We start from the raw sequence: 25,052 nt of genomic DNA, 5'->3' as shown, positions 1-25,052 counted from the left end.
TTCCAAATGAAGTTTAATGTACAAATGTGACAAAACAACAAACAGAACCAACAAACATAAGGAATATGAGAATATGTAGAGTAAAGCAGTTAAAAAGAAGTTTAGATTTTGCAGAGATAGGGACACAAGGGAGAAAAGAAGAAGAAAAATGTTAGTGCTTTTTAAAAATGTAACCTGTATCACTGCAATTCTGCCAGTATTTCTCCCTGCTTCTTGTATGTATATATATATAATTTGTAGTTGGACACAATACCTTTGTTTTATTTACTTTTATGTGGTGATGCTAGGTGAGTGCTAGGTGAGTGCTCTAAGGCTGAGTCACAACCCCAGCCCTTGTTTCTTTGTTTTTAATATCTAGTAAGACTGTTAATTTCCAGGTGGTTTCCTAAGTAATTAATGATAAATTCCTTCCTGGTGAATTATTTAGCTATTACAAAATTTAGATCTGACTGACCAAACTGAAGCCTGCAGATAACAAACTCTTAAGCCACTGAGTCCCATTTTCAATTCTGTAAATATTCCAATGAAATTGACATAGGTACATTAAAACAGGTAAAAAAAATCATAATCTAGAGCTTACATATATTAATCAAATTTATATTATTATATAATTAATCATATTATATAATATGTATTCTATGTTGTATATTCTATTTAAGTTTTTATATGCATTCCATATATGGGATTATAGGACAAAATAGATTAAACTCATAACAATTTCTACCTCTGAGACTTATGATCTACATTGATGCTACACAGAATCAGAAAATAGTAGCTTATAATAAAAAAATTAGATTGGTTCCAAAAATGTTTTAACATATCCTTACATAAAAGATAACAAAATACCTGGAATCCTAACAAGCACAATCCTAGAGGATTTTATAACTTAAAATTAAGTGAATTAAGTTAGCTTTAACATTTAGTTGTGCCATAATGTTATAAGTATATATTTGTGTGTGTGTACATACATGTATATATTGTTTTGCTATTGTTAAAGCACAATATGAAGACAAAGAGCTGCCATTTGGGGAGGTAAATAATGTTCTATCAGCCAATGTTCTTATTTCATGTTTACTTAATTAATGTTTACTAAATCCCTCAAAAATCAAATCAATTTTTCATCACAGGACTTGAGACATATATATTATAGAAAATTATTGAAATAGGTATTTTTCAGATAAGCACGTATTTCCAAAAAATTGTTGCTAGGAAGCTATCAAGGATCTTATTAGCAAGATTAACATTATAAGTATTTATTTACAAAGTTGTATTAGGTAGAAGATAATATTATGAATATTGTTATTATTCAAAAGTTGCTTTAAAAAGCCCAAAAGAGGAATAGACAATAGTTATATTTACACTTTTGTTTTCATAAATAATTGATAAAAATGGAATTATTGACAAATATGATCGCTCTTCCTGAATTCTTCCTGAATTAAAATTTAAAAGTTAACTTGCTAAACATTTTATAACCCAGTATTCCTTAACAATTGCATTTAAAGATTGTTAGAATTATTCAAATTATACAAAAATATAATTCAATGCCAAATCAATGCTTGTGTTCAACTAGCTATCTGTATAATCTACTTGAGGAAAGCTGGGAAGAAATCTTGAATATCTTTGCTTAATGTGGACGAATTGTTTTTCTATACCTCAGCTACATGAAGAGGTGTTGAGTGGCAGTTATCAAGATGCACTCCCTGGAAATAAGTTGCAGTTATTTCGGTATATTTTTTCATATGTGCCCAGAGATAAGGGCAGTCCTCTGGTTTATTTCCATAGCGTAATTTAAAACTGTCTCCCCAACAAAACAGTTCTCTTCTTAAATAAACATCTGAACTTGTTAAAAAAGAAGTTTGTTTTCAATGGCTTAAGAAATAGAATAAAAACATTTACTTCAAGGAACTATACCATTTTAAAACTGCATTATTTCTACCATAAATGATTTATTGGCTAAAATCATACCTAAAATGATATAGGACAAAGTTTTCTACCTTAGATATATGTGGCAAAAATTACACCTTATAGTCTCTTCTAAAAATTTGAGCTCAATTTCAAAATTCCAAGTTATTTCCTGAGGAAAAATAGTGATAGTATTATCATAGACTCTTATAACTATAGTTCTACCAAAACATTTTAAGGCTCCGTCTCCAACTTGCTACTCAATTTTGGCAAAAGGTTATACTAAATTCATGGCATATAGAAGAATTTCTTTTTTTCATTTAGAATGGTTAGAAAAGAAAGGGCAGAAATACTTAAGCCCAAGGTCATATTCTTAAATAATAGCATATAAGATTTCTGAATCAATTCTAAGGTCACAATAATAAACTACTAATTCTAAACTGTTGAAAAAAATACATATCAAGGTGTTTCCTATAAAACACTTCCTGACAATAACATGATTGTTGAAAACAAGATGCTAGAGTAAGTGAGGGGAACCTAAAAAAAAAAAATTAGTTTCTGGTATAACTGCCTTTCAAATACCTTAATACCTCTCTGGCCAGTGGTTGAAAATCTCTCTTATGTAGATGTAATTATAACAGCATTAGTTTCAAAGTTCTACCTCCTTTTCTTCTCTCTCAAACTGGTGAAACAGTTTAAAAACCTCTAGCCTAGTGGGGAAACAAATCAAAAAAACAGATCATATTGAACTTTCTATGAAATTTTTTCCCTGTCCATTGAGAAGTCAAAAGTGATGTACCTGGTTCAGCAAAGTTTCGAAGAGGATCATCTCCCATCACCCATCCATTATGTGCCATGAAAAAACAAGCTTTATTTGGAAGGTGAATCATAGATTCTTCTGCAGATAAGGCCATTTCTTCAAATGGGAAAGTAAAATACCTATAGAGATAAAATTAAATATTAAATCCACACAGAGAAACGGCTTGGAGAGAATCTGAATTAGCAACATTAAAAATTAAACTTTCCTTATGAGTATAATAAATAAAATTAGTGTGACACCATTTACAGGGAAAAAACTTCAATATAGGTGAAAAATCAATAAACATTATTTACCTCCCCAAATGGCAGTAAATCTAATAGGATCTGACGAATGGAGTTAACATTGTAGCATATATAATGCTAACGTTTTAAGGAATTTTTAAAACCTCTTAAAATCACAAGAAAACAATTGAGATATTGATGCTACTTCTCAAAGGCTTTTACTATCTTCTAGTTGCCCAATTTATGTTACATTTTGCCTATAAAGTAAAGAACTATGGGGTTGGGGTATAGCTCAATGGTAGATGGCTTGTGGAGCCCCTGGGCCCAATGCCCAGCATTGTCCAAAGTTAAAAAAAAAAAAAGAGTAGGAGGAGAAAATAAGGATATAAATGCTTGCTCAATTTGATTAACACTGTATTTATCACTAACTGCTATGGTTTGAGTGTGTCTCCCAAAAGTTCATGTGCTGGAATCTTAATTTCTTAATGTGAGAGTGTTAGAAGATGGGCATTATTTTTAGTACTTGGGTCATATGAGTGGAGCCCTCATGAATGAATTAATGCCTTTCTTGTGGGAGGAACTCACACAAGGGACTGGATTAGTTATCAAGAGAGTGGGTTGTTAGAAAGTAAGACTGCCCCTCCTGCTTTGTCTCTTTTGTATGTGTTCACTTGCCCTTCCCCTTCCTATCATGAGTTGAGGCAGCTGGAGGCCCTTACCAGAAGCTGAGTAAATGCTAGTGTAACACTCTTAGACTTCTCAAGTCTCCAAAACCTTGAACAAAACTAAATCTTGCTTCTTTTTTTAATATTTATTTTTTAGTTGTAGTTGGACACAACTATTTTATTTATTTATTTTTATGTGGTGTTAAGGATTGAATCCAGGGCCTCACATGTGCTAGACTCTACTACTGAGCCACATCCCCAGCCCCTAAACCTTGTTTCTTATGAATTACCCAACGTCAAGTATTTTGTTACCACAACAGAAAACAGACTAAGACACTAAGTATGCAGACCTCCAGAAACATTAATGTAAATAACAACTATAAATTTGTTCATATGGATGATCATTTTTCTAACTAAAGATTTGCCTAACACACTTAAGCCTAATTCCAAATCAAAACTCTCTTAGTTTAATAAATGTACTGCAGTTGTGCTTTAAAGGAAACATTTAGGTTAATTCACAGTTAAAAACAAATTTTAGTTTTTAATCTTTCATGAAAAGAAAAGAAAATGGAATACCTGGTAACTAAAGGATATCTTTTAGTGACAGGTCCTAGTTTAGGACCATGGCCAGCCAGTCATTCATAAAACACATTTCCCTAAAGGCAATTAACTGCCTGGAAAACATTAAATTATATTGCATCACCATCAACGATAAAAAAAAATAGTTTAAAGACTCAAAGAAAAGCAATAAATATAGGTAAAACCTGTTCTTGATGATAATTCATGAGTTGATGCTTCTCTGAATTCAATTCATCAATTCTGTTACGGAACCAATTACAGCATTCTTCAATCGCAGCTGCCCATCACTAGAGCAGATAAAGCAATACAAACCTATTTAATGTTTTTTACAAAACTTACATATAAAATTTTTCTAACAAGAGGCATAGAAATCTTAATCATCAGAATCTTATTATGACTGAAAAACTTTCCAACAGTAAAGACTGTTACATACATGCACAGGAATATGACCTGGCACAAATAAAAAACATGAATATGCCATATGCTGAAGTAGAATTATGGTGCCTATTTCATTTCATATGAAGGATTTCAATAAGCTCTTTGAAAATTATACTAGCCATAATGGTTTATAAGTAGTAGCAGTATTTATTTCACAAAGAAAACAAATAACATACTCATGTGGTATAAAGGTCGCTAGTGCAATGTTCATATCCACAGTGCAGCCAAGCCTTCTGTATTCAGGATCCTGAATAATCTTCAGATGCTGCTTCGGATCAGACTTGGTTACTCTCCTATTTCCTGAAAGAAGAAAAGATGAGTGCTTAAATGCAAATATTCACAGGGAGATTATAACTGTCACTGATTTTAAATTTTTAAAAAAATATTTATTTTTTAGATGTAGTTGTACACAATACCTGTATTTTATCTATTTTTATGTGGTGCTGAGGATCAAACCCAGGGCCTCACATGTGCTAAGTGAATGCTCTACCGCTGAGCCACAACCCCAGCCCCTGATTTCAAATTTTAAATATACAATTATTTCATAGAAAATAAAACAAATATTAATTTCATAACCATCTTCCTACCCTTCCATCCTCCAGCTTATCATCTCCATACCACATATCATACACATACACACAGTGGGTGGGGGTAACATACAGAGACAAAAATATCATTATGAAACAAAAAACAAACAAACATAGGGATTGTTATCAGTTCAATTCAAGCCCCACTTTTTTGCTCTCAGTCAATGTCCACTACTACTATTGCTTCTTCTTTTTTAACACTGCTGGGAATCAAATTCAAGGCTTTATGAGTGCCAGGAAATACTCAACTCCTTCAGCCCTACTTATTAAACTTTATGACATCTGGACTTTGGTAGTAGCATTTTCTTCTCAAGTGCTACCAAATAGTCTAACCTCAGGAGTTGTGTTTCCTCAAAGATTGCTTCCAATTCTAAAGTAAATCTTATTAAAACTTGACTTTCTTTGCTTTCTCTGAAAGAAGTACTTGTGATGGAAGGCGGGAATGAACAGTGGGCATATCTGAGCCAACTCTAAATGGAGGTAGGCCCTTTGGAGAACACTTGGTGCAATTTCACTGATCTGAGACTACTCCATTGCTTTTGCAGATGTCTGATTCAGAGAGAATTCTGTTATACTGAGGAATTTATTGGGTGAAACAACCCCAGGTTCAAACACAACTCCCGGGAGATGGAGAGAGATACCAGTGTCCCAACTAGTCTTGAGGTGCCAGCTGCCTCCAGGAGGAAGAATTACTGGGCAAATGGTAAGTCACCAATTAGGCTAACTTCCCCCACAGCCTCCTGCTTCTTGTTTTCCTTTGAAGAACCCTTCCTTACAATAAATTCCTTTGGCCTGTTTCTTTATAAATAAAGCATTTGTGGGCTTTTTCCTTTGTTATATACTAGGCTTAATTTTCCATTAATTAATTAATTTGTCCTTGTTTTATTCTAAAGAGACCTTGAAATGGTTTACAAAAACACAAGCAATAAAATAAAACAGATTCTTAAAACCCAGTTTCTAAGGTTCATCTGGAAGAGTAAAACTGCTAAAAAATGCTTGAGAAAGAAAAAAACAAATCTATACCAGTAGTATCAATAAATAGTTTTTAGTATTGATAGAATTGAAGGCAGATAAATGGAAAACACAGATAAAAGCCTAAAGTATATTTAGGATATGGCTATACACTAAGAAGTATTATGGTTGTATTTCAAATCAGTGTAAAATTATGGATTATCAATTTAACAACATTTTAAAAATAAAGCTAAATACCTTTTTCATATGATACACATAAATTGTAGCTTCATAAAATATTTTATTGGAAAATATGAATAATATTATTAGAAAAAAACAGTATGTTTATGAAAAGCCTTTTCTAAACATGATGTGAAAAGCCATAAAAGACTGACTACATTGAAAATAAACAGCACCATAAGCAATAGTTAAAAGATCAACAGCATACTAAGAGAATATATTTAACACCTATATAATAAAGAACCATCAATAATAATGAATCAATTTGAAAAGGACAAACAGTCCAATAAAAAATGGAAAAAAATACTATCACACAATTAATGCAAGAAATGTAAGTGGCTAATTAACATGTGAAAAGATACTTCATTAACATAAAAAGAAATATCAACTAAGACAAGATATTTAACCATACATACCAAGATGATTTGCCTGCTTGAAAAAAGATTTTAAAGATTATTGGTATCACACGTTGGTGAGAGTTTTTCAAAACATGTGAGTAGGTATAATTTTAAAAAAGCAATTTGATGATATCTATTGTATTTGAAATTTGCATATCCTTTGACCTACTTGTTTTACGTATAACAATTTATCTTGTAGATCTACTTATATAGCAAATAAACATACATATACAGGGTATGTTTTAGATAGTACTGCTTATAAGAATATAAATTCCACTAGGGCAAGGTTCTTGCTATGTTTGCCACTGAATTCTCATGCCTGAGTGTCCAGCACACAGTAGGTGGATCAATAAAAATGCATTGAATGAAAGAATTACAAAAAAATTGGGGAGAAAAAGCTAGTTAAAGTACTCTTTATATTTTTAAACATTTGTTTGTCTGTTTGTTTGTTTGTTTATTTATCTATCTATTTTTTATGTGGTGCTGAGAATGGAACCCAGTTCCTCACACATGCTAGGCAAGTACTCTACCACTGAGTCACAATCCCAACCAGTTAAAGTATGTTAAAACAGTGTATTGCTACTTGGGAGTTAAGAGAAATAACTATAACAAATTCATATTGTCAACTAATGAACAAATTAAATAGTCCATGCTTTAGTTTAATGTATATAACATATATACAAATATAAAACGAGTATATATATATATATATATATATATATATATATATATATATATATATATATATAGTTTACAGAGAGAATTATGTAAAACCACATGTAAAATCTGAATTTATTTCAAAAATAATCTGAAAGGAAACACAGAAACTATTACTTGGTAGTTCCCTCAAAGTATGTTTTGTAGGAGGGGTAGTTGCACATTGTATTTTATTATATTTTGAACTATTTGGGGCTTTTTCTCTTTATAATGAGCACACATATTACATATAAATGATACTACTTATAAATATTAAAGGAGAGAGAAATTTTGGTGAATGAAATATGAAGCAAAATCAGGACTAAAAGTTCCTGTATTATGGTGATACATACTTGTAAAAGTTGATGCCTGAATCTAACTGAGTTCTTAAATGTAAAGGCAAACTCATTTCTACTTCAAAGGCAGTATATTTGGGTCCTATTCTAGTTTTGGTCTCTGGACAAGGAAGAAAATTTCCTATTTTAAAAGAACCCCTCCCGGGTCCCCAAACATCCTCCCTGCTGGGCTGTCCCATACTACTTGCAGATACTTTCTTCATAATCCTTTCTAATTTGTCTCCTAAAAACCTCAAGTTCTCTTTGAGTATGTTTTTTCCTCTTATTTTGTTAAGGGGACACTGATTAACTAGATTAGTTACATCCTTAACTGAATATTTACTTCTTTACCTTTTATTATTAGCTAATATCTAGCTTCAGTCTCACTAAGTGTAAGGAGGGTGTTTGTGGTGAACACCATGGGTTGGAAGTCCCTCTTGCATAGTTAAGATTCTTACCTTAGACAGCAGAAGATTCACATTTCTCAATTTCAAAGCCTTGTTCAAGCCTTTCTCAGCTGAAGTAACCTGCTCTACCTAATTCCCATTTATGCTTTTAACAAATATATGCTGAGTTTGACTATATTCTGAGCATTCTGCCAACAATAAAATAAAAAATTGGTTTTATTATTAGAGCATGCCCTTTAGATGTTTCAGCTTCCAGAATCAGTTTTCAAATACCAAAAATAACAAAAATATTGTATCAAAACAACAGATTTAATGAATATTAACTAAGAAAAAAAGGAGTTATCCTTTTAAAAGTAATATTAAATTTCTTAAAATTGATAGAAACAATCTACTGCATCTATTTACCTTGTGTTAGAAGTCTTCTAAATTGTTCAACTGCTTTGTGAACATCTACTTGGAAAAATTCCCAGAGTTGAATCTTTGGAAAAATATCCTCCCAAATTATTTTTCGAATACACTGAGAAATTTTAACAGTTAAAACATATTTTTAAATATTTTACCAAATATTGTTTAACATATTAAAATACTGATTATAAATAATTTTCAGCTATATATTTAATTTGTACTTAAGAAATTTTGTTATTTTGATTTAGTGTGGTATTACTGTATAAATACTTACATTCATGTGTTGATCATTTTCAATCAAAGCAGGTATTCCTTTTTCTTTGTATTTCCCTTCTGCAACATCACAGGAAAAATGCCAGAGTGCTCTGTCTAAGACCCAGGCAGGTTTTTAAGTGTGGAGAATTCACAAGATTATATGCAGATTCTGGATGTTCCTGGATCCATTTACTATTAGCAGCTTAAAAAAAAAAAAACAAATAAATTTGAACAAAAGAAAACTCATATCTTATAATTAAATAGAAAATGGTATCTATGTTAAGTTTAAAGATGAAATATCAACATCTACCACCCACTTCCTTCTATATTTAGATATCGATATTTTATACTGATTCTGTTTTATGAAAAAAAAAAACTTTGGTTTTGGTATCTTCTTATACACTTGTTTTTTAACTTAAATATCGCTTAGGAAAATACGAAGGAAGAAAAATTAGTTCTTTCACAAGTAACATCTTTGCACAGCTAATCCTAAAGGGTAAAATATGTTGTTTTTATGAGATTGAGAAATTGCTAATTTAATTTTTTAAATAGACAAAAGTTAGACCCAATTTGTTTTATGTTTACAATGGACTAATGCCCCCTGAATTCATACTGAGAAATACAAGTGGTTAGAAAAATGCAAAATAATACCTACTGCACATTGAGAATTGTTCTATGCAGTTAAATATACTTTGTTATTCTTCATTTCCTCTCACACAATACAGAACATACTGTTATGTTCCTCTCATAGAGGAGGAACTAAGGCTCAAGGGTTGAGTAATTTGGCCAGAGGAATTAATGTAAGTCTCTCTTCAGAATCTGCAATTGTGACCACTTTGCTGTGCTGATGAGATGACCATGTTTGTGTCTTATTTACTCAGTGAGCACTCTTACAGAATTTTAGAATCAGTATCATTTTTAGTTTCTGTCATTTAGTTAGTAAGCAATTTAGTGATTATTTATTTATACCCACAATAAATAAACACTTAGGTGAATTCAGGATATATAAGGAGCAGAGATCATATAATAAAAGTGAAATTAAAGCCCAGCTTGGTGTGCACATCTGTAATCTTAGCTATGTAAGAGGCTGAAACAGGAGGATCAAGAGGTTATAAGCCAGCATGGGCAACTTAGTAAGACCCTGTCTCAAAATAAAATAAAAAGGGCTGGGGATATAGCTCAGTGGTAGAATAACTTACTTAGAATGCACAAGGCCGAGACACACCTGCAACCAACAGACAGAACAGACCCAGCGGCCCGCGGAGGGGTTGAGCCGCCCCCCCGCCCCCCCCCGCACCTGCAAGGTAGGCGGACCTGCGACCCACCGGCAGAACAGGCCCAGCGGCCTGCAGAGAGTCAGAGCCGCCGCCCACGCCTGCAAGGTAGGCAGACCTGCAACCACCGAAAGAACAGGCCCAGCGGCCTGCCATCGCCCCGGTTGGGGGAGAGGCAGAGCCGCCACTAGCACCTACAAGGTAGACAGGCCTGCAACCGATAGACAGAACAGACCCAGCGGCCTGCAGAGGGTCAGAGCCACCGCCCGCGCCTGCAAGGTACGCTGACCTGCGACCCACCGGCAGAACAGGCCCAACAACCCGCGGAGGGGCAGAGCCGCTCCCCGCACCTGCAAGGTAGGCGGACCTGCGACCCACAGGCAGAACAGACCCAGTGGCCCGCCATCGCCTCGGTTGGGGGAGGGGCAGAGCCGCCACCAGCGCCTGCTAGGTAGACAGACCTGCAACCGATAGACAGAACAGGCCTAGCGGCCCGTGGAGGGACAGAGCCGCTGCCCGGGCCTTCAAGGTAGGCGGACCTGCGACCCACTGGCAGAACAGGTCCAGCGGCCTGCAGAGGGTCAGAGCCGCGGCCCGCGCCTGCAAGGTAGGCGGACCTGCGACCACCAAAAGAACAGGCCCAGCGGCCTGCCGGCATGGTAGGCACATTGCCCCAATTGGAGGAGGGGCGGAGCCACTACCAGCGCCTGCGAGGGAGACTTTGCAACTATACAAGAGCAATATAAATATATAGGGGGAAAAATCAATAACACAACAGTTTCACCAAGCAGAAAAAAATGCGAACAGTATGAAAAGACAAGGAAAGAAAGGACCACAAGCAATGCAGGTCAACTCAACTTTAGAAGAAGTAATAGCTACAGCAGATGGAATGTCAGATAAAGAATTCAGGATGTACATGCTTCAGATGATCTGGAGTCTCAAGGAAGACATTAGACAGCAAAATCAGACAATGAAAGACCACTTCGACCACTTCGACAATGAATTACATAAACAAATCCAAGAAGCAAAGGATCAATTATACAGGGAGATAGAGGTTATAAAAAACAAACAAACAGAAATCCTAGAAATGCAGGAAGCAGTAAACCAACTTAAGAACTCAATTGAGAATACTACCAGCAGAGTAGAACACTTAGAAGATAGAACATCAGACAATGAAGACAAAGTATTTCAACTTGAAAAGAACATAGACAGCTCAGCAAGACTGTTAAGAAACCATGAGCAGAAAATCCAAGAAATATGGGATAACATAAAGAGACCAAACTTAAGAGTCATTGGGATACAGGAAGGTATAGAGGTCCAAACCAAAGGAATGAGCAATCTATTCAATGAAATAATACGAGAAAACTTCCCAGACTTGAAGAATGAGACAGAATCCCAAATCCTAGAAGCCTACGGGACGCCGAATGTGCAAAATCATAAGAGATCCACACCTAGACACATTATAATGAAGATGCCCAACATACAGAACAAGGAGAGAATTTTAAAAGCTACAAGAGAAAGAAAGCAGATTACATTTAGGGGTAACCCAATCAGGATAACAGCTGATCTTTCAACACAGACTCTGAAAGCTAGAAGATCCTGGAATAACATATTTCAAACACTGAAAGAAAATGGGTTCCAACCAAGAATTGTGTATTCAGCAAAATTAAGCTTCAGGATGGAAGATGAAATTAAAACCTTTCACGATAAACAAAAGTTAAAAGAATTTGCAGCTAGAAAACCATCTCTTCAAAACATCCTCAGCAAAATATTACAGGAAGAGGAAATGGAAAATATCAATGAAAACCAACAGTGGGAGGTAGTACAGTAAAGCGGGGGGGGGATAATCAAAGAGGAAAACAAACCAAGTTTAGTAACATAAATAATCAAATATAGCTGGAAGAACAACCCATATCTCAATAATAACCCTAAATATTAATGGCTTAAACTCACCAATTAAGAGACACAAGCTAGTAGAATGGATCACAAAACAAGACCCAACAATATGCTGCCTTCAGGAGACGCATTTGATAGGAAAAGACATACATAGACTGAAGGTGAAAGGTTGGGAAAAATCATATCACTCATATGGACTTCGGAAACAAGCAGGAGTGTCCATAATCATATCAAATAAAATAGATTTCAAGCCAAAGTTTGTCAAAAGGGATAAAGAGGGACACTACATACTGCTCAAGGGAACCATACACCAACAAGACATAACAATCATAAATATATATGCCCCAAACAATGGTGCAGCTATGTTCATCAAACAAACTTTTCTCAAGTTCAAGAGTCTAATAGACCACCATACAATAATCATGGGAGACTTCAACACACCTCTCTCACCACTGGACAGATCTTCCAAACAAAAGTTGAATAAGGAAACTATAGAACTCAATAACATAATTAATAACCTAGACTTAATTGACATATATAGAATATACTACCCAACATCAAGCAGTTACACTTTTTTCTCAGCAGCACATGGATCCTTCTCAAAAATAGATCATATATTATGTCACAGGGCAACTCTTAGACAATATAAAGGAGTAGAGATTATACCATGCATCTTATCTGATCATAATGAAATGAAACTGAAAATCAACGATAAAAGAAGTAAGGAAAAATCATGCATCACTTGGAGAATGAACAATAGGTTACTGAATGATCAATGGGTTATAGAAGACATCAAGGAGGAAATTAAAAAATTCTTAGAGATAAATAAAAACACAGACACAACATATCGGAATCTATGGGACAAATTGAAAGCAGTTCTAAGAGGAAAATTCATTGCTTGGACTTCATTCCTTAAAAAAAGAAAAAACCAACAAATAAATGATCTAATACTTCATCTCAAAATCCTAGAAAAAGAAGAGCAAAACAACAGCAAAAGAAGTAGAAGGCAAGAAATAATTAAAATCAGAGCTGAAATTAATGAAATTGAAACAAAAGAAACAATTGAAAAAATTGACAAAACTAAAAGTTGGTTCTTTGAAAAAATAAATAAAATCGACAGACCCTTAGCCATGCTAACGAAGAGAAGAAGAGTGAGAACTCAAATTATTAGCATACGGGATAAAAAAGGCAACATCACAACAGACACTTCAGAAATACAGAAGATAATCAGAAATTATTTTGAATCCTTATACTCCAATAAAATAGAAGATAGTGAAGGCATCGATAAATTTCTTAAGTCATATGATCTGCCCAGATTGAGTCAGGAGGATATTGACAACCTAAACAGACCAATATCAATTGAGGAAATAGAAGAAACTATCAAAAGACTACCAACTAAGAAAAGCCCAAGACCGATGGGTATACAGCAGAGTTTTACAAAACCTTTAAAGAGGAACTAATACCAATACTTTTGAAGCTATTTCAGGAAATAGAAAAAGAGGGAGAACTTCCAAATTCATTCTACGAGGCCAACGTCACCCTGATTCCTAAACCAGACAAAGACACTTCAAAGAAAGAAAACTACAGACCAATATCTCTAATGAACCTAAATGCAAGAATCCTCAATAAAATTCTGGCGAATCGGATACAAAAACATATCAAAAAAATTGTGCACCATGATCAGGTAGGATTTATCCCTGGGATGCAAGGCTGGTTCAATATACGGAAATCAATAAATGTTATTCACCACATCAATAGGCTTAAAATTAAGAATCATATGATCATCTCAATAGATGCAGAAAAAGCATTTGACAAAGTACAGCATCCCTTTATGTTCAAAACTCTAGAAAAACTAGGGATAACAGGAACATACCTCAATATTGTAAAAGCAATCTATGCCAAGCCTCAGGCTAGCATCATTCTGAATGGAGAAAAACTGAAGGCATTCCCTCTAAAATCTGGAACAACACAGGGATGCCCTCTCTCACCACTTCTGTTCAACAGAGTTCTCGAGTCACTGGCCAGAACAATTAGACAGATGAAAGAAATTAAAGGCATAAAAATAGGAAAAGAAGAACTCAAATTATCACTATTTGCAGATAACATGATTCTATACCTAGCAGACCCAAAAGGGTCTACAAAGAAACTATTAGAGCTAATAAATGAATTCAGCAAAGTAGCAGGATATAAAATCAACATGCATAAATCAAAGGCATTCCTGTATATCAGCGACAAATCCTCTGAAATGGAAATGAGATCAACCACTCCATTCACAATATCCTCAAAAAAAATGAAATACTTGGGAATCAACCTAACAAAAGAGGTGAAAGACTTATACAATGAAAACTACAGAACCCTAAAGAGAGAAATAGAAGAAGATCTTAGAAGATGGAAAAATATACCCTGTTCATGGATAGGTAGAACTAACATCATCAAAATGGCGATATTACCAAAAGTTCTCTATAGGTTTAATGCAATGCCAATCAAAATCCCAACGGCATTTCTTGTATAAATAGAGAAAGCAATCATGAAATTCATATGGAAAAATAAAAGACCCAGAATAGCAAAAACAATGCTAAGCAGGAAGTGTGAATCAGGCGGTATAGCTATACCAGACTTCAAACTATACTACAGAGCAATAGTAACAAAAACAGCATGGTACTGGTACCAAAACAGGTGGGTGGACCAATGTTACAGAATAGTGGACACAGAAAACAATCCACAAAACTACAACTATCTTATATTTGATAAAGGGGCTAAAAGCATGCAATGGAGGAAGGATAGCATCTTCAACAAATGGTGCTGGGAAAACTGGAAAACCATATGCAACAAAATGAAACTGAATCCCTTTCTCTCCCCATGCACAAAAGTTAACTCAAAGTGGATCAAGGAACTTGATATCAAACCAGAGACACGGCGTCTGATAGAAGAAAAAGTTGGCTACAATCTACATACTGTGGGGTCGGGCTCTAAATTCCTTAATAGTACACCCATAGCACAAGAGTTAATAACTAGAATCAACAAATGGGACTTACTCAAACTAAAAAGTTTTTTCTCAGTAAAAGAAACAAATGGGCCAAGATCCTGAACAGATATTTCTCAGAGGAGGACATACAATCAATCAACAAGTACATGAAAAAATGCTCACCATCTCTAGCAGTCAGAGAAATGCAAATCAAAACAACCCTAAGATACCATCTCACTCCAGTAAGATTGGCAGCCATTAAGAAGTCAAACAACAACAAGTGCTGGCGAGGATGTGGGGAAAAGTGTTCACTTGTACATTGCTGGTGGGACTGCAAATTGGTGCGGCCAATTTGGAAAGCAGTATGGAGATTTCTTGGAAAGCTGGGAATGGAACCACCATTTGACCCAGCTATTCCCCTTCTCGGTCTATTCCCTAAAGACCTAAAAAGAGCATACTACAGGGACACTGCTACATCCATGTTCATAGCAGCACAATTCACAATAGCAAGACTGTGGAACCAACCTAGATGCCCTTCAATAGACGAATGGATAAAGAAAATGTGGCATTTATACACAATGGAGTATTACTCTGCATTAAAAAATGACAAAATCATAGAATTTGCAGGGAAATGGATGGCATTAGAGCAGATTATGCTAAGTGAAGCTAGCCAATCCCTTAAAAACAAATGCCAAATGTCTTCTTTGATATAAGGAGAGTAACTAAGAACAGAGTAGGGACGAAGAGCATGAGAAGAAGATTAACATTAAACAGGGATGAGAGGTGGGAGGGAAAGGGGGAGAGAAGGGAAATTGCATGGAAATGGAAGGAGACCCTCAGGGGTATACAAAATTAAATACAAGAGGAAGTGATGGGAAAGGGAAAAAATATAAGGGGGAGAAATGAATTACAGTAGAAGGGGTAGAGAGTGTAGAGGGGAGGGGAGGGGGGTAGGGGGAATGGTAGAAGATAGGAAAGGCAGCAGAATACAACAGATACTAGTATGGCAATATGTAAATCAATGGATGTGTAACTGATGTGATTCTGCAATCTGTATACGGGGTAAAAATGGGAGTTCATATCCCACTTGAATGAAAGTGTGAAATATGATATATCAAGAACTAGGTAATGTTTTGAACAACCAACAATAAAAATTAATTTTAAAAAAATGCACAAGGCCCAAGTACTGCCAAAAATAATAATAATAATAAATAAATAGTTAAACTGATAGTTCTCCAAATTGGTACCAAAATACTGGCCCCTAGATTTATCATCACATTCACTAAAATTCAAGTTAAAAAGACAAAATGTAGTCATATCTGTATCCCATTAGGATTTTCATTTACTGGTGATGTAACCTAGTGGTAGAGTCTCATGAGCAAGGCCCTGGGTTTGATTCTGAGGCGCGCACACACACACAAACACACACACACACACACACACACACACACACACACAGATATGTATGTTAAGGACAAATGACAAGGATATTCTGATTTTTTTTTCTTTTGATATGTTGCCCTAACTGGTCTTGAATTAGTAGGCTCAAACAATCTTTCTGCCTCAGATTCCTAAGAGGCTGGCCCTCTTCATGTCTGATTCTACCCAATTGTTTTGAAGGGTAAAATCTTAAAACTCTATTTATTTTCTCAATATTTTGATACAAAATCAAGTGGTAAGTGAAAGAATTCTAAACATTAGGTAGTGTAAGTATTTTTCTTATTTTACATGAAAGAGAAATCCACTCTATAGACTTCTGGAGTGCAGTAGTATAGAACTCAGCAAGTACTATCCCCAGCAAAACAATTAGTGAGAATTATAAAATACAATCATCTAAAGTCTCTGAAAATTATCCTGTGAACATTTAGCATATGGAGAGCATTTATCTAATGTAAGAACAGTAATTGTCTCGCAATATGATCAATAGTAACACATATACTAGACCATGCACTTAGAAGGCATAGCTTCCCTTTACCATCTTCTCTGGGTGGGATATGACACAGAAATTGGAGCAGCCATGTTTGATTAAGAGCTGTAAGCAAAGCAATGGAGACAGCAGAGCTACAAGAGAAACAGCCTCCTTTCCCTGCACATTGAGCTAGTACTCTAGTCCTGAAATGCCTACCTAATCTTTTGTAAAATCTACATACAATCTCAATGTTAAGTCACTTTTTCTGTCTCTGTGTTACAGCTACCTAAGCCATATTCTAACTTTTACCATTTGTAACTAATACAATGCCATCACATGATTTGATGAATTTGACATAAATAATATTATAGATGCCTAAGTAATTACCAATACTGTCAATTTTATAAGTAATGAATACTTAGTTGTTTAGATTACAATGGCTTCACTGTAGATTTTGAAACCTGGTTTCCAGGAACACAAAGAAACACCCAATGTTAGAATATATCTATTTTTTCAACCTAATTTTGCTGCTATTGTTGGAGATTATCATCTATATTGATGAAATAGATCAATAAATTTTTTAAGTATCTTCATAATTCCTATGTTTACTTGGAAAATACCTCATGAAATTTCTTGAATTTTTGAACCACCCAGAATTCCTGTTCTATATATATGCAAATTAGTGGTCTCCACACTCTTCAACATTGTGGCCCACAGAATATTTTGTAAGGTATAATGGGTTAAACTGAATACATGCCCAGAGGCATCATCAGTCCAGACTCAGTTGCTATGACAGGTAAGAGGAATAACTATCTCCTTGAAGATCATCAGTTGAGAAAATTTGGTACATTTTATAGAACTCTACATAGCTAAGGTATCTTGGGAACAAAAATCATCTTTTTTGGTGCTGGAGATGATCTAAAGCTCTTTTAATACGTGAAGGATATAACTTCTGAGAGTTTACTGATAATTAAGTAGAAATCATGTAGTTCTTTTCATACATGCTATAGTACCAGATATTTTGCTATACAGAATATGTTTGTTAATCTGGAAAGTATTAATACTCTATGTTGAGATATGATTATTAGGTCCTTTCTATCATGACTCTTTTTATAAACATCACATACAAATTATATATTGACTATATCCTCAACTAGCACTGTTTTCTTAGAACAAAAAAAGTGATACTATATACAGTGATATTTGAAGTTGAATGACATTATCATCATGTATGTCTATAAAATTTACATTACATAAGGAATGAGGATGTGGCTTGATGCTGAAATGCTTGCCTAACAGTTTTGAAGCCCTGAGTTCAGTTCCCATCACTGAAACAAACTGTTATTTAAAATATCGAGGAATGAAATAATCAGAATTTAATATTCTCATCAAAATTAATGAAGTTCATACCAGTATGATTGTAGACAACATCTGTAATACAAAGAATATTCCATTCTTTTTTCAGTTTTTCCACGACCTGTCCAACATCATGCCATGTATACTTTTTATTAGGTCTTGAGAAATCAGGATTTAATTCTAACTGATCAGCCAGGGAGTAGCACGACGTAGATAGTCCGAGTGTCTGCAGTGGGGTGAAATGAATCATGTTGTAACCTGAAAAGCAAGACAACAAAGACCACTGTAAGAAAAAACAAACAAAACCAACCTAAAATTAAGAAAAATATCAATGTAAACTTTCTTAGGTAAAATAAAAAGGCTACCATGCTATTGGAAAAGGAGTCAACGACTTAGGTTCAAATTCTAGCTGTACCAAAAGAGACTTTAAGCAAGTCCACTTATATCTTTCAGAATATCAGTGTCCTCATCTACAGGACCAGGGTAATAAAATAGTGTACTAAAAAAATCACAAAACAATGATTAGTTATTATTAGGGATTCAATTTCTATTTGTTGAATAGATATATTTATACACAAAAAATATCAGTATATACTCATCTCCTAATTTTAATGTTTCACAGTAATTATAGTACATAGTTATGCCAGTGAACTTTTCATTCCTTTCTTCATCCTACATTTAACTTGAAAATAGAAAATTAATGTTACTCCTATTTTATGTAAGAGTAAAATAAGTTTTATCTTATTGTAAGTATTGTTGGCAGCTCATGCCTTCCATGTGAAAAGTCAATATTTATTAATTAAAATTATATAATAATACATTTCCTCTACATTTTAATAGTTTGCTACTGGTTTTATATGTCAAAGCAAAAAATCTCAGAAATAACAATGATCACATTTTATCATAGATGTCCTTAAGTTGAACCACATAACTTGACATTTTTATGGATTAAAAAGGGTCAACTTTAAAAATTTTCATATGGTTCTATTTTCATATGGTTCATATAATTACTAAATATATTAAGAGGTGAAATTAGAAGTAGGAGCAAAACCTCTGAAATCTGTATTTCAGAGGATAATTACATTTATTTTAAAAAAGAAAAGGAAAAGAAACCAAGCTGACATCACCTGACTCTTTTGCAAACCTCAGTCTGTCTTCCCATTCATCCAAAGGTCCTAAACACTTGGCTAAGAATGTCTGGAGAGTAACACAGTCCAAGGGTAACACGTGATCATCACTGCCAACACGTAAAACAGGGTCCACAACTATGTAACCTCCACCATTTTTCTCATTTCTAAGGAAAAAAAAGCAAAATTAAAACTTTGCATTTAATGAGAAGGAAAAAGTGAGATTTTTCTAGTATCTGAATAACTGGAAGGAGCTATCCTATTTAAAATTATATTATTTCTAACACATACAATAATTTACAAAGTTGCAACAAAACTTAATGGAAAGCAATTTTTTACCCATTCTGCATTATTACACAGTTAATACTACATTGCACAATTACTATATAATTATACCACATACAATATACATAATATCTAATAATGTTGTTTTAATGAAAAACAAATGTACTAGAATTTATCAGAAATAGCCAGCACACTTAAATAAATGTCATCCTATAATCAGGTTGTAGGAAAAGACTGGATAATCTCATAGAAATTGAAGAGCCATATTCTATTTGTATCTCAAAAAGCAACGTAAAAATTATACTGCCATGGTTGATAACTTTTTATAAATTACATAACTTCAAGTTTTACAATGAATTAACTTTTTTTCCCCATTTACAGAACACCTAACTTCACTTACCCTTGAAGGAAGTAATACTGAAATGATCCCGATTGTTGCAGATTAAGTTTACAATATTTATCAGAATCATCTTCTCTTTCTGTCAGATTTTCCCAATCCAAGGAACGGAATTTTTCTCTATTAAATGTTTCTCCAGGAAATGGGTAGTTTGTATACACAGTAACTGCTTTACCCTGCAAAGTTGGGCCTAATCGGAACTGTAGTTCAAACCCTAAATAAAAACCATATTTTTAAAAATTATGTTAAAAATACTGTTTTATTTAAAGAATTATAAAAACTAAGATTCTGATTTAGCTGCATTTTGTTTTACCAAGTATAGTAAACATTGTGGAACCATTCACAATGTCCTGTTTCTTTCCCTGTAAACTGATTCCTATTCACATAGTTACTTTAAGATGTGAAAATTCTGACATCCTTATTTATATTGATCTCCTCAATCCCTCACAGCACCCTACCCTCACCCCTAAATTGACTTGTGCAGAGGTGGGCATCTGAGTGAAGATGTTGTCCAGTATTTTTCAAACTGCAGCAGAGAAAGTGAGTTTCTCTATGGTGTCAAGAGTATGAGATTGTATATAAAGCTTGGGAGGTATACTGGGACAACTATCCTACTCTACAAAGAAAACAAGTCTTCAGTGAAAGAAGTCAAATTCAAAAGAGGCAGAGTTTGAACTTTACACAGTTCTGAAGGCATGTGAGCCCCATATTGATATCTGCTGAAATACAGTGGTATGCTAACAAAGATTTACCAACTAGCTGGGGTGGTGGGAAACACTAACTTGTAGTACTTGTTGACTTCTTGATAAGAACAATTCCACCATGGGTAATCTAAAGCTATTGAAGCCACATCATTGAATGTGGAATCAGAATGGAAGTACACATTGGTTCTTCTGAGTGAGTACATGAACCTTCACATGAACTGCTATCCCTACTCATCATGATTTAGTTATTAAAATCTTTGTTGGAATCCTGACACCCAAGATATTCCCATTCTTTCCCAAGTCATACTATTTCTATTAAACTATACCTGAGACTTTTATTACAAGTACTTCTCATTAAAGGCAACAACAACAAAACCCCATTATAGTTAAAACTTTACTGTTGAAGAGTTTTGGTCAGTTTAAGGAAGACTTTGAACTTTTGTTACAATTGTTAGAATGTGAAAGTTTTGACTACACTGTAGTCTGTTATGAATATAAAGCTTCTAAATATGATATATCCCAATTAATGATAGGCAAAAAACTGAAGGCAGCAGGAAATTTAGTTAAGTATATTTTTTAATACTTAAGGAATATTTTTGAGAAGATAGGAAATACTAATAGTTATAATGACTGATTTATTAAATAGCCAATAAAATAATAAAGCATTAAAGACTGAGCACCTATAGGGAACAAAATAGAAAATTATTCCACCCTTGCAGTGCTGGAGTTCTAGAGAGGAAAGAGCATATTAAACAATGAACTTCACGAATAAATAAGTAAAGGAGGGGACATATATTGAGAAAAAAAGGGAAATAAGCATTTTAAGGACAATGGAGGAGAGGAAAGATGTTAATGTGGTGGCAGAATTTTTAAATAGAATGGTAATTGAGAAGCTAAAGGGTTTGAGAGAAGTAAGGTAATTGGTCACATCTCTATTATGGCCATCTAGGGAAAGCACTGACTATTCGAAGAAAACAGGACAATACAACTAGTATTTAAGTATGTGCTGGTTTCAGAAATAACAAGCATCTTAGTATAGTTGGGTTGGGATAAGGTGAGGGAAAGGAAAAAGAAAGGAAACAGGTAATTAGATCATACAGACCTTCTAGGCCACTGTAAGTATTTTGGCTTCTCTTATCAGAATGAGAACACAAAGAAAAAGTTCTTGAAGGAAATTATTAGTGTTGTTCCCATGAATATGTAAATAAAGGAGGAAAATAGCCTTAATGCTGAATATGGAAAAAGATTTAATGGTCTGAATAGAAGATTAAATGAGCCACAATATTCCCTTCAGCAAAAGCCTAGTCCAGAGCAAGACCCTACCTCTTTTCAATTCTATGAAAGCTAAGGGAAGTAAGAAAAGGTTGAAGTTAGCACAGGTGGGCTCATGAGGTTTAAGGAAAGAAGATATCCTAATATAAAAATCAAAGCAGATTCCAAGGTGGCAGCTGCAGTATGAAGATCTAAGATTATTGATGAAGATGAAGGTGGCTACATTAAACAGATTTTACATGTAGATGAAACAGTCTTACAGTGCCATCTAGGAGTTTTTTATAGCTACAGAGAAGTCAATGCATGGCTTCAGAGGCAAGCTGACACTTGTTAGGGCTTATGCAACTGGTGAATTTATGTCGAAGTCAGTACTCACCATTCTGAGAATCCTAGGAACCCTAGGAATTACACTATATCTACTTTGACTGTATTCTATAAGTAGAACAGCAAAGCCTGGATGATAGCACATCTGTTTACAACATGGTTTACCGAATATTTTTAAACCCACTCTTGAGACCTACTGCTCAGGAAAAAAAAAAAGTTTCTTTTCAAAATATTACTGCTCATTGACAATGCACCTGGTCATATCAGAGTTCTGATGCAGAAGTACAATGAGATTAATATTTGCATGCCTGTTTAAAAAAGCGTTCATTCTGTAGCCCATGGATCAAGGAATAATTCTGACTGTTAAGTACAAATATATGTATGTATTGAGTGGTACTAGGGATTGAACCCAGGGAAGTTCTCTTAGTGATATCCCCAGCCCTTGCTTTTAAATTTCTGTTTTGTTTTGAGGCAGGATCTCACTAAGTTGCTCAAACTGGCCTCGAACTTGTGATCTACCTCTTGCTTCAGCCAGCTGAGTTTCTGGAATTAAAGATGTGTATGTACCATCGTGCCCTGGTAAGTCTTTATTATTTAAGAAATAAATTTTGTAAGACTAAAGTTGCCATCAATAGTGATGGATCTGGGTAAACTGAAAACTTCTCAAAAGGATTTGCCATTCTAGGTGCTTCTAAGAACATTCACGATACATGGAAAGAGGTCAAAAATATCAAGTTTAAAAGGCATTTGAAAAAAGTGTAGTTCAATCCTCATGGATGACTCTGAGGGCTTAAGACTTCAGTGATGTAAGTGATTGCAGATGTGATGAAAACAGCAAGATAACTCGAATTATAAGTGGAGCCTGAAGATATGGCAGAATTGCTGTAATTTATTTAAAACTTTAATGGATGAATAGTTGTTTTGTATGATGAGCAAAGACAGTAGTTTCTTGAAATGGAAACTACTGGTAGATGCTATGTACACTGTTGAAATGACACAAAGGATTTAGAAAATTCACAAATTTGGTTGATAAAGCAATGGCAGGGTTTGAGAAGACTCACTTCAGTTTTGATAGAAGGTCTATTGTAAGTAAAATGCTAAGAGTGTCCTATGCTATAGAAAATTTTTGTGAAAGTCGATTGAGATGGCAAAATTCAATGTGACCTTATTTTAAGAAATAGCTATAGCCACTCCAACCTCCAGCAACCACTGTGCTGATCAGTCAGTAAGAATCAACATTGAGAATTGTCATTAAGACTCAGATGATCATAAGCATATTTTAGTAATAAAATATTTCTTTCCTTTCCCTCCCTTCCTTTCTTTTCCCAATGCTAGCGATCAAATCCAGGGTCTTACACAAGTGAGGCAAGGACTGTATCACTGAGATATACCTGTAGCTTTAATAAATTATTTCTTAATGAAGGTATGTACATTGTTTTTTTAAGACAGAATGCTATTTTACACTCAGTAGACTACAGTATAAGGTACACATAACATTTATACACACTGGGAAACAAAAATACCATGTGACTTGCTTTATTGTCTTGGTCTGGAATGGAGCCTGCAATATCTCTGAGGTATGCCTCTATTGTTAGCTTAGAATTCTATACCTGGTAAAAAATACCTTTCAAAAACAAAGATTATGAGAATCAGGTTTTTCACTGTCAGAGAGGGTTTTTACAAATAAACAAGGGGGGATGTTATAGTGAATATTATATTGGATATGATTCAGAGGTAACAGTATAAATTGCTGTTTACAGTCAGCTTGGGCCAAGTGTGATGGGAGGATTAGCAACTTGGGAGGCTAAGATAGGAGGATTGCAAGTTTGAGGCTAGGTTCAGCAACCTAGTAGGGCCCTAAGCAATCTAGTAAAAACCTGTCTTAAATTTTTAAAATTGATGGGTTGGGGATATAGCTCAGTTTGTAAAGTGCTTGCCTTGCATGTACAAAGCCCTGGGTTCAATCCCTAGCACCACACACACACACACACACACACACACACACACACACACAAAGTTAATAGTAATAATAGGGTTGGTGATGTAGCTCAGTTGCAGAGGGCTTATTTACCATGCTGGAAGCCCTGGGTTCCATTCCCAGCCCTGAAGAAAGGAAGGAAGAAAGGAAGGAAGGAAGGAAGGAAGGAAGGAAGGAAGGAAGGAAGGAAGGAAGGAAGGAAGGAAAGAAGGAAAATTAGTATGGTTCAAGGCAAATCCTGACACTAAGAACATGTTGGTATGTTCCTCTCAAGTCTAAAATTATTCTTTTGTAGCAGTAAATTGCCCACATTGATGTTCAACAGGTGGTAAATTTTTCTACAATACTAAATAATGGGAAAGATATTTTCTGTAAAGATTTCAGTAAAACACAATAGAATACCAGACTCTTCAAATTTACTCTAATCCAATCAAATTCTATGACTGCCAAGAGAAATATAGTCTGCTTTCATACTGTAGTATGAATAATGTGAGTAAATAGATGTTCTCACCATTTCTGAAAAAAGTTAGTGATAAGAACTGTTAACTACATTCCTGAATTGAAATAAAATATGGATATAAATTTATTCATAGTAAATGGTGTTAGTAAATCAAAAACAAATTATCCAAACAGTGTTATTAAGTAACTAAACATCCAGAGAATCAC

General features: G+C 34.5%; 1 pseudogene; it reads right to left on the bottom strand.

Moving 5' to 3' along the window:
- Positions 1-20,437, bottom strand: part of LOC143405700 (glycogen debranching enzyme-like) — a 60,062-nt pseudogene extending 39,625 nt beyond the window's left edge.
- Between the last annotated feature and the right edge of the window lie 4,615 nt (positions 20,438-25,052).

Source organism: Callospermophilus lateralis, chromosome 8 (genome assembly GCF_048772815.1).
Source record: "Callospermophilus lateralis isolate mCalLat2 chromosome 8, mCalLat2.hap1, whole genome shotgun sequence".
NCBI classification, from domain to species: Eukaryota; Metazoa; Chordata; class Mammalia; order Rodentia; family Sciuridae; genus Callospermophilus; species Callospermophilus lateralis.
This window is presented reverse-complemented; position numbering and strand designations above follow the sequence as displayed.